At 39.3% G+C, this 14,315-nt stretch overlaps 1 protein-coding gene across 1 annotated transcript in view; it reads right to left on the reverse strand.

The window, feature by feature from the left end:
* Positions 1-14,315, reverse strand: part of LOC131904861 (selection and upkeep of intraepithelial T-cells protein 10-like) — a 44,371-nt gene that overhangs the window by 12,948 nt on the left and 17,108 nt on the right. The window lies entirely within an intron of this gene.

Below are 14,315 nucleotides of genomic sequence, written 5' to 3' on the forward strand. Positions count from 1 at the left end.
TAGAGGGAGACATCATGGTGATAAGGAGAAACCAGGTGCTAGGAAAATCCCCAGGAATCCACAAGGATAACTCTAGATTAGACTACTAGCAATAGTGGTGAGGGTGCCTGATCTGGCCTACCCTGGTAATCAGATTGGTGAATACCAAATCCCTTAAAGCCTGCATAACAACTACAGACTGCACGCACAACCATCCCCCTTTGCCCCCCACCCCTGGTTCCATATTCTTGTCTACAACTTCAAAAGAAGACTTCTGCTTCACCTCAGGCCAGACTGGATCTAGGGACCCCATGTCTACAACTTCAAAAGAAGATTTCAGCTTTATTGGAGCACAGGCCTTCAGTTTTACTGGAGCACATGGCAGATCTAGGGACCCCATGCTGACAGCTGTGCTGGGGGCCAGTCTGATCCTAGAGACCCAAGAGACCAGATCAGATCTAGGGATCCCTGTCTGCACCCCTTCCACTTGGCTCCATATCATAGTTGATGACTTCAGAAGAAGAATCTGGCTTTACCAGAGGCCAGGCCACATCTAGGGACCCCTAGATGCCAAAACCCCAGAAGGGACACCCTACTAGACCTGAAGACTTGCTAGTCACCAAAACCCTTGCTTATTTAGGCCAGAAGACCTGAGAGGAAAGAGAAACTAAAGAACAAAACACACATCTAACAAAGACAAACTCAGGAGTCAACACCTACTGCTGGTAGCTAGTAGCCATGTCAGAGGAACAGCAGGTTGCAATTGGGGTTCAGGGTGTCAGCCCACCAGAAGAAAAACTCTCTGATGAATGTATCTCATTTATGCAAGGCTTGCCAAAATAGAGACTCCAGAATGTCTTTTGCTTCTGTTGTGCCTTTACATGTTGCTGCTACAATCTTTTCTCTGGTATCTGACATGGTATATTTAGATGTGGGGAGTCTACCACTGCCTGTATTATGGTGTGTTTATCTCATGAATAAATCCTGATCTACTGAGCATTTATATCTGTGGATTGTCAGGAAGATGATTCATCCTTAAGTTGTATAATTTTCATGAATAAAAATGAATTCAAGGATAGCCTACACAATCAGGGCCCATTAGTTCTCCCTAAGGATCTAATTCTGATCACAGCTCAAATTAATGATTGACGTGAGCCAGAATGGCTGAAATTTCTTTAATTTTATTGCTGAGCACCACTATCTGATACAAAGCTTCAAAATAGATTTAGATTAGACAACATGCCTTGCTAATAGTTTTTAAGATAAACATTCCCAGAAAAACTATCTGTAGTTCACAAGGGCATAGCTGAGCAATCTGGCTAGGTCATAAATACAAAATAGCCCAGTTATTGCTAGCTGGCAAATGATTAATTCCTTGCACCCATTCCTGACCTCAATTTGTGAAAATAAATTCTGACTAGTCAAGGCTACAAAAAAAATAATTTGACTCTGTAGCCCCAATAAAGATTATAGGTTTCTTTTGATAGTCAGGAATCTCACACAGGATAAAAAGTGCATTTTAAGATTTATGCATTATGGTACCATAATATCCTAGAAAGTGCCTGCTGAACTGATACTAAAAGATACATGGTACCTGAGCCTGAACTAGAGAATCTGTGACACAAACCTGGCACTCACTAGGCAGCTTGGAAATCTAAAGAGAATTCAGAATTTATGATTCCTGATTGCAGAGTGTTGGTTAAAAATGTTTATGTGGTTGTGAGTTAGTTTAATTTGCCTGCTTGAAAGAATGCAGGGGCAAAAGGTCGAAATAAATATACACTCAGATAGGTTGCAAGTACACGATTTTCTCATTTTCTTGGTCTCTTCAACAGTTTTAGGTGTACTATTCATTTAAAATTCCTTATAAGGTTACCTCTCAAGATAGATAATAAAGTAATTGATTCTTTCTTTATAACTACAATTTACAGCCTGTCAATAAAAGGGTTGGCTAAGAAAATAAGCTCCTTGCGTTCTACTTAGATATATTGCATAAGAGTTATTGAGATGTCTGTTTCTAATTATATTTTTACCTATAGCATGAGACTTTTTTGTGACTCCTGTTTTGCCTAAAAGAGTTTTTGGGGATATGTAAGCTGTAAAAAGACATGAGAGGAGAGAGCAACAAGGGAGAACAATATGAGTGAGAACATCATGAGAGAATAAAAGAAGAAACCATCAAGAGAGTGTGTGAGTGTGCTCATTTTCTCTAACCCCTCAGATAGAAAACGCTGTGGATTCCTTTCAAACCCTATGCTGCCTTAGGGGCTGGTTCCCCAGAGCAGAAATAACCTAGACCTATAATCATCCAAAATCCAGATGCCTAAATGCCAGTGTAAGAACACAACCAATAACAGAATAGGCAATATGGTACCACCAGAGCCCAGCTATTCTATAGCAGTAAGACCTGTTTTCTCCATCCATGGCAATTAACAGTTTTGTTGGGTAAAGTATTCTGTGCTGGCATCTGTAATCTCTTAGAGTCTACAAGACATCAATCTAGGCCCTTCTGGATTTTAGAGTCTCCACTAAGAAGTCAGATGTGGATTCCTGGGCACCAGCCACTCCGGGGAAGACCTGCCCAACTTGGCCCCAGGTTCTGGTCACAGGGCAGGTGCCCTTCTAGCCCCACCGGGAAGGATCCCCTTCTCTAAGACCCCTGGCAGACCCTGCAGTCTCCACGCCCTGCCCCCACGCCCATCCGCCTGAGCCCCAAGCCTCTTCCTGAGACTTAGAGGCCGGCCCCCAGCTCCCATCTGGCCCCGGACTTCCCTTCTGAAGCACAGCCCCACCAGGAAGGATCCCCTTCTCTAAGACCCCTGGCAGACCCTGCAGTCTCCACGCCCTGCCCCCACGCCCAACCGCCTGAGCCCCAAGCCTCTTCCTGAGACTTAGAGGCCGGCCCCCAGCTCCCATCTGGCCCCGGACTTCCCTTCTGAAGCACAGCACAGCACAGCACAGCACAGAGAGCTCCCATCTGGACAAGAGAGAAAGACTTCCTGAATCTGTCAGCTCTGTCTGAACCAAGTGTGCGGATAAGGCCAAGAACGAACCACAAGGAGATGGGCAGACGTCAAGGCAGAAACACATACAACAAAATGAATAGCAATACACCATCACCAGGCCCTAGCCCTCCTCCAACACCTAGACCTGAACATCAGAAATTGGAAGAAGCAGAAGAAAATAGCCTTATGAATGTCATCATGAAGAAGCTAGAGGCTCGTGTAGAGGAAAAGACAAAGAAATGTGAAGAACGCTGTAAACAACTAGAGGAAAGGGCAAACAAATTAGAAGAAATCAATAAAGTCCTGGAAGAAAACAATAAAGTACTGAAAGAAAATCAAGAAAAATCAATGAAACAAATGAAGGAAACAGTCCAAGACCTGAAAAGGGAAATAGAAAAAATGAAGAAGACACAAACAGAGGGAATGCTGGAAATAGAAAATCTGAGAAAACGATTGGGAACTTCAGATGCAAGTATAATCAACAGAATGCAAGAGATGGAAGAGAGAATCTCTAGCGTTGAAGACACAATAGAAGAAATAGATTCATCAGTCAAAGAAAACACTAAAGTCAACAAAGTCATGAACCAAAATGTCCAAGAAATTTGGGACACCATGAAAAGACCAAACCTACGAATAATAGGGGTAGAAGAAGGAGAAGAATACCAACTCAAGGGCACAGAAAATATATTCAACAAGATCATAGAAGAAAACTTTCCCAACTTAAAGAAGGAAATGCCTATGAAGATACAAGAAGCCTATAGAACACCAAACAGACTAGACCCCCCAAAAAAGTCCCCTCGCCACATAATAATTAGACAATTAAACGTACAGAATAAAGAAAGAATATTAAGAGCAGCAAAGGAAAAAGGCCAAGTGACATATAAAGGCAAACCTATCAGAATAACACGCGATTTCTCAATGGAGACTTTGAAAGCCAGAAGGTCCTGGACAGATGTAATGCAGACACTAAGAGACCATGGATGTCAGCCTAGACTAATATACCCAGCAAAACTTTCAATCAACATAGATGGAGTGAACAAGACATTCCATGACAAAGCCAGATTTAAACAATATTTATCCACAAACCCAGCCCTACAGAAAGCACTAGAAGGAAAATTCCAACCTAAGGAAGTCAGATACACCCTCGAAAACGCAGGCAATAGATAAAGCCACAGCAGTAAACCCCAACAAAGAAAAGTACACACACATCACCACCAAAAAATAACAGGAATGAACAATCACTGGACATTAATATCCCTCAATATCAATGGACTTAACTCACCTATAAAAAGACATAGGCTTACAGAATGGATACGAAAGCAGGACCCATCTTTCTGCTGCATACAAGAAACACATCTCAAATTCAAAGATAGACACTACCTAAAAATAAAAGGCTGGGAAAAGACTTTCCAATCAAACGGTCTTAAGAAACAAGCGGGTGTAGCCATCCTGATATCCAGCAAAATAGACTTCAAACTAAAATCAATCAAAAGAGATCAAGAAGGGCATTACATACTCATCACAGGAAAGATCCACCAAGATGAAGTCTCAATTCTGAACATTTATGCCCCAAACACAAGGGCACCCACATATGTAAAAGAAACATTATTAAAGCTTAAATCACATATAAAACCCCACACATTAATAGTGGGAGACCTCAACACCCCACTTTCACCACTGGACAGATCCCCCAAATCGAAACTTAACAGAGAAATAAAGGACTTAATTGATGTCATGACTCAAATGGACTTAATCGACATCTACAGAACATTCCATCCTAACAAAAAAGAATATACCTTCTTCTCAGCACCCCATGGAACCTTCTCTAAAATCGACCACATACTTGGTCACAAAACAAATCTAAACAGATACAAAACAATTGGAATAACCTCCTGTGTTCTATCAGACCACCACGGTCTAAAGTTGGATTTCAACAACAACAAAAACTACAGAAAACCTACAATCTCATGGAAACTGAACAATACCCACCTGAATCACCAATGGGTTAAGGAAGAAATAAAGAAAGAAATTAAAGACTTCCTAGAGATCAACGAAAATGAAGACACCACATATCCAAACCTATGGGACACTATGAAAGCAGTACTAAGAGGGAAATTCATAGCACTAAACGCCCACATAAATAAACTGGAGAAATCTCACACTAGTAACTTAACAGCACACCTGAAAGTTCTAGAACAGGAAGAAGCAAAGTCTCCCAGGAAAAATAGATGCCAGGAAATTATCAAAGTGAGAGCTGAAATCAATAAAATAGAAACAAAGAGAACAATACAAAAAAATAATGAAACAAAGAGTTGGTTCTTTGAGAAAATCAACAAGATAGACAAGCCCTTATCCAAACTAACCAAAAGACAGAGAGAGAGCATCCAAATCAACAAAATCAGAAATGAAAAGGGGGATATAACAACAGACATTGAGGAAATCCAGAGAATCATCAGGTCATACTTCAAAAACCTCTATTCCACAAAACTGGAAAACCTAAAAGAAATGGATAATTTTCTGGATAGGTACCACATACCTAAATTAAATCAAGACCAGATAAACTATTTAAATAGTCCAATAACCCCTAACGAAATAGAAACAGTCATTAAAAGTCTCCCAACCAAAAAAAGCCCAGGACCAGATGGTTTCAGTGCAGAATTCTACCAGATCTTCAAAGAAGAGTTAATACCAATACTCTCTAAATTGTTCCATACAATAGAAACAGAAGGAACATTACCAAACTCCTTCTATGAGGCTACAATTACCCTGATTCCCAAACCAAACAAGGATACAACAAAGAAAGAGAACTACAGACCGATCTCCCTCATGAACATTGATGCAAAAATACTCAATAAAATACTGGCAAACAGACTCCAAGAACACATCAAAACAATTATCCACCATGATCAAGTAGGATTCATTCCAGGGATGCAAGGATGGTTCAACATACGAAAGTCTGTCAATGTGATACACCATATAAACAAACTCAAAGAAAAAAACCACATGATCATCTCACTAGATGCTGAAAAGGCATTTGACAAAATCCAACACCCCTTCATGATAAAGGTCTTGGAGCGATCAGGAATACAGGGAACATACCTAAACATAATAAAGGCAATTAACAGCAAGCCAACAGCCAACATCAAATTAAATGGAGAGAAACTCAAAGCAATTCCACTAAAATCAGGAACGAGGCAAGGCTGTCCGCTCTCCCCTTACTTATTCAATATAGTACTTGAAGTTCTAGCCAGAGCAATAAGACAACATAAGGAGATTAAGGGGATACAAATTGGAAAGGAAGAAGTCAAGCTTTCCCTATTTGCAGATGACATGATAGTATACTTGAGCAACCCCAAAGATTCCACCAAGGAACTGATACAACTTATAAACACCTTCAGCAACATAGCAGGATACAAGATCAACTCAAAAAAATCAGTAGCCCTCCTATATACAATGGACAAAAAAGCGGAGAAGGAAATCAGAGATACATCACCCTTTACTATAGCCACAAATGACATAAAATACCTTGGGGTAACACTAACCAAGCAAGTGAAGGACCTATATGACAAGAACTTTAAGTCCCTGAAAAAAGAAATTGAAGAAGATGTCAGAAAATGGAAAGATCTCCCATGCTCATGGATAGGCAGAACTAACATAGTAAAAATGGCAATCTTACCAAAAGCAATCTACAGATTCAATGTAATCCCCATTAAAATACCAACACAATTCTTTACAGACCTGGAAAGAATAATACTCAACTTCATATGGAAAAACAAAAAACCCAGGATAGCCAAAAGAATCCTGTACAATAAAACAACCTCTGGAGGCATCACGATCCCTGACTTCAAGCTCTACTATAGAGCTACAATAATAAAAACAGCTTGGTACTGGCATAAAAACCGACATGTGGACCAATGGAATCGAATTGAAGACCCTGACATTAATCCGCACACCTATGAACAAATAATTTTTGACAAAGAAGCCAAAAGTGCACAATGGAAAAAAGAAAGCATCTTCAACAAATGGTGCTGGCAAAACTGGATATCAACATGTAGAAGGATGCAAATAGATCCATATCTATCACCGTGCACAAAACTTAAGTCCAAGTGGATCAAGGACCTCAACATAAATCCAGCTACTCTGAACCTGCTAGAAGAGAAAAGTAGGAAGTAGTCTTGAATGCATTGGCATAGGAGAAACACTTTCTAAATAGAACACCAGTAGCACAGACACTGAGAGAAAACAATCAATCAATGGGACCTCTTGAAAACTGAGAAGCTTTTGTAGGGCAAAGGATACGGTCAACAAGGCAAAGCGACAGCCTACAGAATGGGAAAAGATATTCACCAATCCCACATCTGACAGAGGACTGATATCCAGAATATATAAGGAACTCAAGAAATTAGACATCAAAATGCCCAACAGTCCCAATTAAGAAATGGGCTATAGAACTAAACAGAGAATTCTCAACAGAGGAAACCCAAATGGCTGAAAGACATTTAAGGAATTGCTCAACATCCCCTAATCATCAGGGAAATGCAAATCAAAACAACTCTGAGATACCACCTTACGCCTGTCAGAATGGCTAAGATCAAAAACACTGAAGACACCTTATGCTGGAGAGGATGTGGAGCTAGGGGAACTCTCCTCCACTGCTGGTGGGAATGCAAGCTTGTACAACCACTTTGGAAATCAATATGGCGCTGTCTTAGAAAAATTGGGAATCCATCTCCCCCAAGATCCAGCTATCCACTCTTAGGCATATACCCAAGGAATGCTCAACCACACCACAAGAGCACTTGTTCAGCTATGTTCATATCAGCATTGTTTGTAATAGCCAGAACATGGAAAACAACCTAGATGCCCTTCAACTGAAGAATGGATAAACAAAATGTGGTACATATACACAATGGAATACTACTCAGCAGAGAAAAAACAATGACATCATGAGGTTTGCAGGACAAATGGATGGACCTAGAAAAAATCATCCTGAGTGAGGTATCCCAGACTCAGAAAGACAAACATGGTATGTACGCACTCATAACAGGATACTAGATGTGGAACAAGGATGACTGGACTGCTACTCACATCACCAGGGAGGGCTACCTGGAAATCAGGACCCCAAGAAAGACACAGGGATCGCCCAATGACAGAGAAATGGAATGAGATCTACATGAACAGCCTGGACAGGAGTGGGGGTAGTGAAGGGCGAGGGTCGAGGGAAAGAGAGCTTGGGTGAATGGGAGATTCCAGCTGGATCAACAACAGAGAGGGAGAACAAGGAATAGGAGACCATGGTAAATGAAGACCACATGAGAATAGGGAAGAAACAAAGTGCTAGAGAGGCCCACAGAAATCCACAAAGATACCCCCACAACAGGACTGCTGGCAATGGTCGAGAGGACAGTCCGAATTGACCTACTCTGGTGATGGGATGACCAAACACCCTAATTGTCCGTGCTAGAAACCTCATCCAACTACTGAGGGATCTGGATGCAGAGATCATGACTAGGCCCCAGGTGGATCTCTGGGAGTCCAATTAGCGAGAATGAGGAGAGTTTATATGAGAGAGAATTGTTGAGACCAAGGCCCGGATAAAAGCACAGAGACAAATAGCCAAACAAACGGAAACACATGAAATATGAACCAATGGCTGAGGGGTCACCAACTGGATCAGGCCCTCTGAGTGGGTGAGACAGTTGATTGGCCTGATCTGTTTGGGAGGCATCCAGGCACTGGCACTGGGTCCTGTGCTCATTGCATGAGTCGGCTATTTGAAACCTGGGGCCTATGCAGGGTCGCTTGGCTCGGCCTGGGAGGAGGGGACTGGACCTGCCTGGACTGAGTCCACCAGGTTGATCTCAGTCTGTGGGGAAGGCTTTGCCCTGGAGGAGATTGGAATGGGAGGCAGGCTGGGGGGAAGGTGAGGGGGGCATGAGGGGAGAGAACAAGGGAATCTGTGCCTGTATGTAGAACTTAATTGTATTGCAAAATAAAAATTAAAAAAAAAATAAAAAAATAAAAAAATAAATAAAAAATAAAAAATAAAAAAAAATAAAAAAAAATAAGTCAGATGTGATTCTAATAGGTCTGCCTTTATATGCTAAACATATAAACACAGCTGAAGCACAAGAAAATAACCTCAAAATTACTCTATAAAGGTGATAGAGGTTCTTAAAAAGGATATGAACAAATCCCTTAAAGAAAGTGAGAAAAAGACAAATAAAATATTGGAAAAAAATCAATAAACTTCTAAATGAAAACTAAGAAAGCACAAACAAACAGACAAAGAAAACTGTTCAAAACCTGAAAATGGAAATAGAAGAAATAAAGAAAATACAAACTGAGTGAATGATGGAAATGGAAAATCTGAGAAAGCAAACAGGAGCTACAGATGCAAGCATCACCAATAGCATATAAGAGATGGAAGACAGAATCTCAGGTGTTAAAGACATGATAGAGCAAATATATTCATCAGTCAAAGAAAATGTTAAATCGAAAAAAATTCTAACACAAAACATCCAGAAAATCTAGGACACTATGAAATAACCAAAAATAAGTATAATAGGAATAGAAGCACAAGAAGTAAACCAGCTCAAAGACCCAGAAAATATATTTAAAAAATCATAGAAGAAAATTTTCCCAACCTAAATAAGAACATGCCTGTTAAGGTACAAGAAGCTTAAAAATTACAAAATATATTGGATCAGAAGAGAAAATCCCCTCACCACATAATAATCAAAATACTAGACATACATAACAAAGAAAGAATATTAAAAGCAACAAGGGGAAAAGTAGCATGTAAGGGCAGACTTATTAGAATCATGCCCAACTTCTTAACAGAGACCATAAAATCCAGAAGGGCCTAGACTGATGTCTTACAGACTCTAAGAGACCACAGATACTAGCTCTGACTACTATACCCAGCAAAACTGTCAATCACCATAGATGGAGAAAACAAGATATTGAACAACAATGTTAAATTTAAACAATATCTGTTCACAAACCTAGCCTTAAAGAAGGTACTAGAAGGAAAATTCCAACCCCAGGAAGTTAACTACACCCACAAAAACATGGGCAATAGATAATCTCACAGCAGCGTAACCCAAAGAAGGGAAACACACACACACTACCATCAACAATAACAAAATGACAGGAATTAACAATCATTGGTCATTAATATGCCTCAATATCAATGGACTCAATTCATCAATAAAAAGACAAGCTAACAGATAGGATGTGAAAAACAAGTTTCATCAGTCTGCTGTATACAAGAAGCATACCCCAACATCAAAGACAGATATTACCTCAGAATAAAGGGTTGGAAAAAATGGAGACTTTAAAACCCCACTCTCCCCTTTAGACAGGTCATCCAGACAGAAATTAAACAGAGAAATAACAGAACTAACAGACATTATGACTCAAAAGTACCTAATAGATATCTATGGAACATTTCACCCAAACACAAAAGTATTTACCTCCTTCTCAGCACCACATGGAATCTTCTTTAAAATTAACCATATACTTGGCCACAAAGCAAATCTCAACAGATACAAAAATGTGATATAACCCTCTGTATCTTATCAGACCACCATGGATTAAAGCTGAATTTCAACAACAACAGAAAGTCTACAAATTAATGAAAACTGAACAACTCTCTACTGAGTTACCACTAGGTCAAGGAAGAAATAAAGGAAGAAGTTAAAGACATTCTAGAATTCAATTGAAATTAATGCACAAGATACCCAAAATTATAAGAAACAATGAAAGCACTACTAAGAGGAAAGTTCATAGCACTAAGGGCCTTCATGAAGAATTTGGCGCTATCTTATACTAGCGATTTAAGAGCTCACCTGAAAGCTCCAGAACAAAAAGAATCAGATATATCTAAAAGGAGTAGATGCTCGAAAATGATCAAACTGAGGGCTGAAATCAATAAAATAGAAACAAACAGAACAATACAAAGAATCAATGAAACAAAGAGATGGTTCTTCAAGAAAATAAATAAAATAGATAAACCCTCATCCAAACTAACTAAAAGGCAGAGAGAGAATATTTGAATCAATGAAGTTGAACAAAAAGGGGGACAAAAACAACAGACTCCAAGAAATCCAGAGAAACATTAGGCCATACTTCAAAAACCTGTACTCCACAAAAGTGCAAAATCTAAAAGAAATGAACAAATTTCTTGATAGATAGCACTTACCTAAGTTAAATCAAGATAAGATAAACAATTTAAATAGACCAATATCCCCCTAAGGAAATAGAAGCAGTCATTAAAATTCTTCTAAAGCAAAACAAAAAACAGAAAAACAAAACAGGGCAAGAGGGTTTTAATACACAACTCTACCAGACTTTCAAAGAAGTGCTAATACCAATACTCTTCAAATTATTCCACAAAATAGAAACAGAAGGAACATTGCTAAATTCTTTCTGTGAGGCCACAGTCACCCTGACCCCCAAACCACACAAAGACTCAACAAAGAAAGAGTTACGGTCCAATTTCACTCTGAACATCGATGCAAAAATACTCAATAAAATACTGAAAAACCGTATCCAAGAACACACCAAAAAGATCATTCACTATGATCAAGTTGGTTTCATCGCAGAAATGCAGGGATGGTTCAACATATGAAAAACTTTTAATGTAATGCACCATACAAACTGAAAGAAAAAAAAAACACATGATTATCTTGTTAGATGCTGAACAAGCCTTTGACAAAATCCAACAACCCTCAATGATAAAAGTCTTGGAGAGATGAGGGATACAAGAGACATACCTAAACATAATAAAAGCAATATACAGCAAGCTGATTGCCAACATCAAATTAAATGGAGAGAAATTCAAAGCAATTCCACTAAAATCAGGAAAAAGACAAGGCTATCCACTTTCTCCATACCTATTCAATACAATACCTGAAGTTCCAGCTAGAGCAATAAAACAGCTAAAGGAAATCAAATGGATACAAATTTGAAAGGAAGAAGTCCAAGTATCATTATTTGTACATGATATGATAGTATACATAAGCGATCCCAAAAACTCTACCAGGGAACTCCTACATCTGATAAACACCTTTAGTCAAGTGGCTGGATACAAGACTAAATTTAAAAAATCAGTAGCCCTCCTATATACAAAGGATAATCAGGCTGGGAAAGAAATCAGAAAAACAACACCCTTTACAATAGCCTCAAATAATATAATGTATCTTGGGGTAACTCTAACCAAGAAGGCAAAAGACTTGTATGACAAGAATTTCAAGTCTTTGAAGAAAGAAATTGGAGAAGATATCAGAAAACAGGAAGATCTCCCATGCTCATGGATTGGTAGGACTATCATAGTATAAATAGCCATTTTACCAAAAACAATCTACAGATTCAATGCAATCCCCATTAAAAAACACACAGTTCTTTATAGTATTGAAAAGACAATACTCAACTTCATATGGGAAAGCAAAAAAATCCAGGATAGCTAAAACAATCCTGTACAATAAAAGTACTTCTAGAGGTATCACCATCCCTGATTTCAAGCTCTACTACAGAGCTAAAGTAATAAAAACTGCATGGTATTGGCATGAAAACAGACAGGTGGATCAATGGAATTGAATTAAATCCACACACTTACGGACACTTGATTTTCAACAAAGAGGCCAAAATATACAATGGAAAAAGAGAAAACATCTTCAACAAATGGTGCTGGTCTAAGTGGATGTCAGCATGTAGAAGAATGTAAATTGATCCATATCTACCTCCCTGCACAGAATTCAGGTCCACATGGATCAAAGACCTCAACATAAAATCAGATAATAATAAACCTGATACAAGAATAAGTGGGGAATAGACACAGGAGACAACTTCCTCAACAGAACACCAATCGCACAGGCACTAAGACCAACAATTAATAAATGGGACCTCATGAAGTTGAAAAGTTTCTGTAAGGAAAAGAAGACTGACAAGAGGTAAAACAGTAGCATACAGAAAGGAAAAAGATCTTCACCATACCCATATCTGACAGAGGGATGATTTCCCAAATACATAAAGAACTCAGTAAACTAGATATCAACAAACCAAATAATCTAATTAAAAATGCAGTATAGATCTAAACAGAGATTTCTCAACAGAAGAATTTCAAATGGATGAGAAACACTTAAGGAGATGTTCAACATCGTTAGCCATCATGGAAATGCAAACCAAAATGACTCTGACATGCCATCTTACACCTGTCAGAATGGCTAAGATCAAAACCACAAGTGACAGCTCATGATGGATAGAATGTGAATCAAGGGCAGCACTCCTCCATTGCTGGTGGGAGTGCAAACTTGTACAGCCACTTTGGAGGTCAGTGGTGGTTTCTCAGAAAACTGGGAATCAACCTACCACAAGATCCACTTATATTGCTCTTGGGCATATACCCAAAGATACTCAATCATACCACAAGACACTTACTCAAATACGTTCATATCAGCTTTATTTGTAATAAACAGAACCTGGAAACAACCTAGATGTCCCTCAGCAGAGGGATGGATAAAGAAAATGTGGTATATTTAAACAATGGAGTATTACTCAACTTTTGTTTTGTTTTGTTTTGTTTTGTTTTGTTTTGTTTTGGAGACAGCATTTCTCTGTGTAGCTTTGTGCCTTTCCTAGAACTCACTCTGTAGCCCAGGCTGGACTCAAACTCATAGAGATCCTCCTGCCTCTGCCTCCCAAGTGCTGGGATTAGAGGCGTGTGCCACCACTGGCCCGCATATTACTAAACTTTTAAAAACAAGGACACCAGGAAATTTTAAGGCAAATGGGTGTAACTAGAAAAAAATCATCCTGAGTGGACTAACCCATACCAGTAAAGACAAACATGGTATGTACTCACTAATAAGTAGATATTGCTGTAAAATAAAGAACTATGCTACAATCCACAGATCCAGAGAGACTAGATAACAAAGAGGGTTCATGGGAGGAACACCCAGATCTCCCTTGGAAGGGGAAATAGAAGAGATTTCATGAGTGGACAGAGGGCAGGTAAGGATGGGAACATGAATGATCAGGATGTGGGGGGTGGGGGGTGGAGGGATGAAGGAGAGTAATGAAAAAGACTACTGGAAAGGGAGGAGTATTTTGAGATCAGGTAAAAACCTTGCGCAAGGGAATCTCCCAGGAATCTACAAGGAAGACCCCAGCTTATAGCAATAGCATATACATATGCCAAATTGGCTGTCTCCTGTGACCAGATTGGTGCGTAGCCCAATTGTCATCAGAGAAGCATTATCCAGTAACTGATGGAAACAGGACAGACCCACAACTAAACATTAGGTGGAGTTTCAGGAATCTTGCAGA

Source organism: Peromyscus eremicus, chromosome 2, assembly GCF_949786415.1.
Source record: "Peromyscus eremicus chromosome 2, PerEre_H2_v1, whole genome shotgun sequence".
In the NCBI taxonomy this organism is placed as follows: domain Eukaryota; kingdom Metazoa; phylum Chordata; class Mammalia; order Rodentia; family Cricetidae; genus Peromyscus; species Peromyscus eremicus.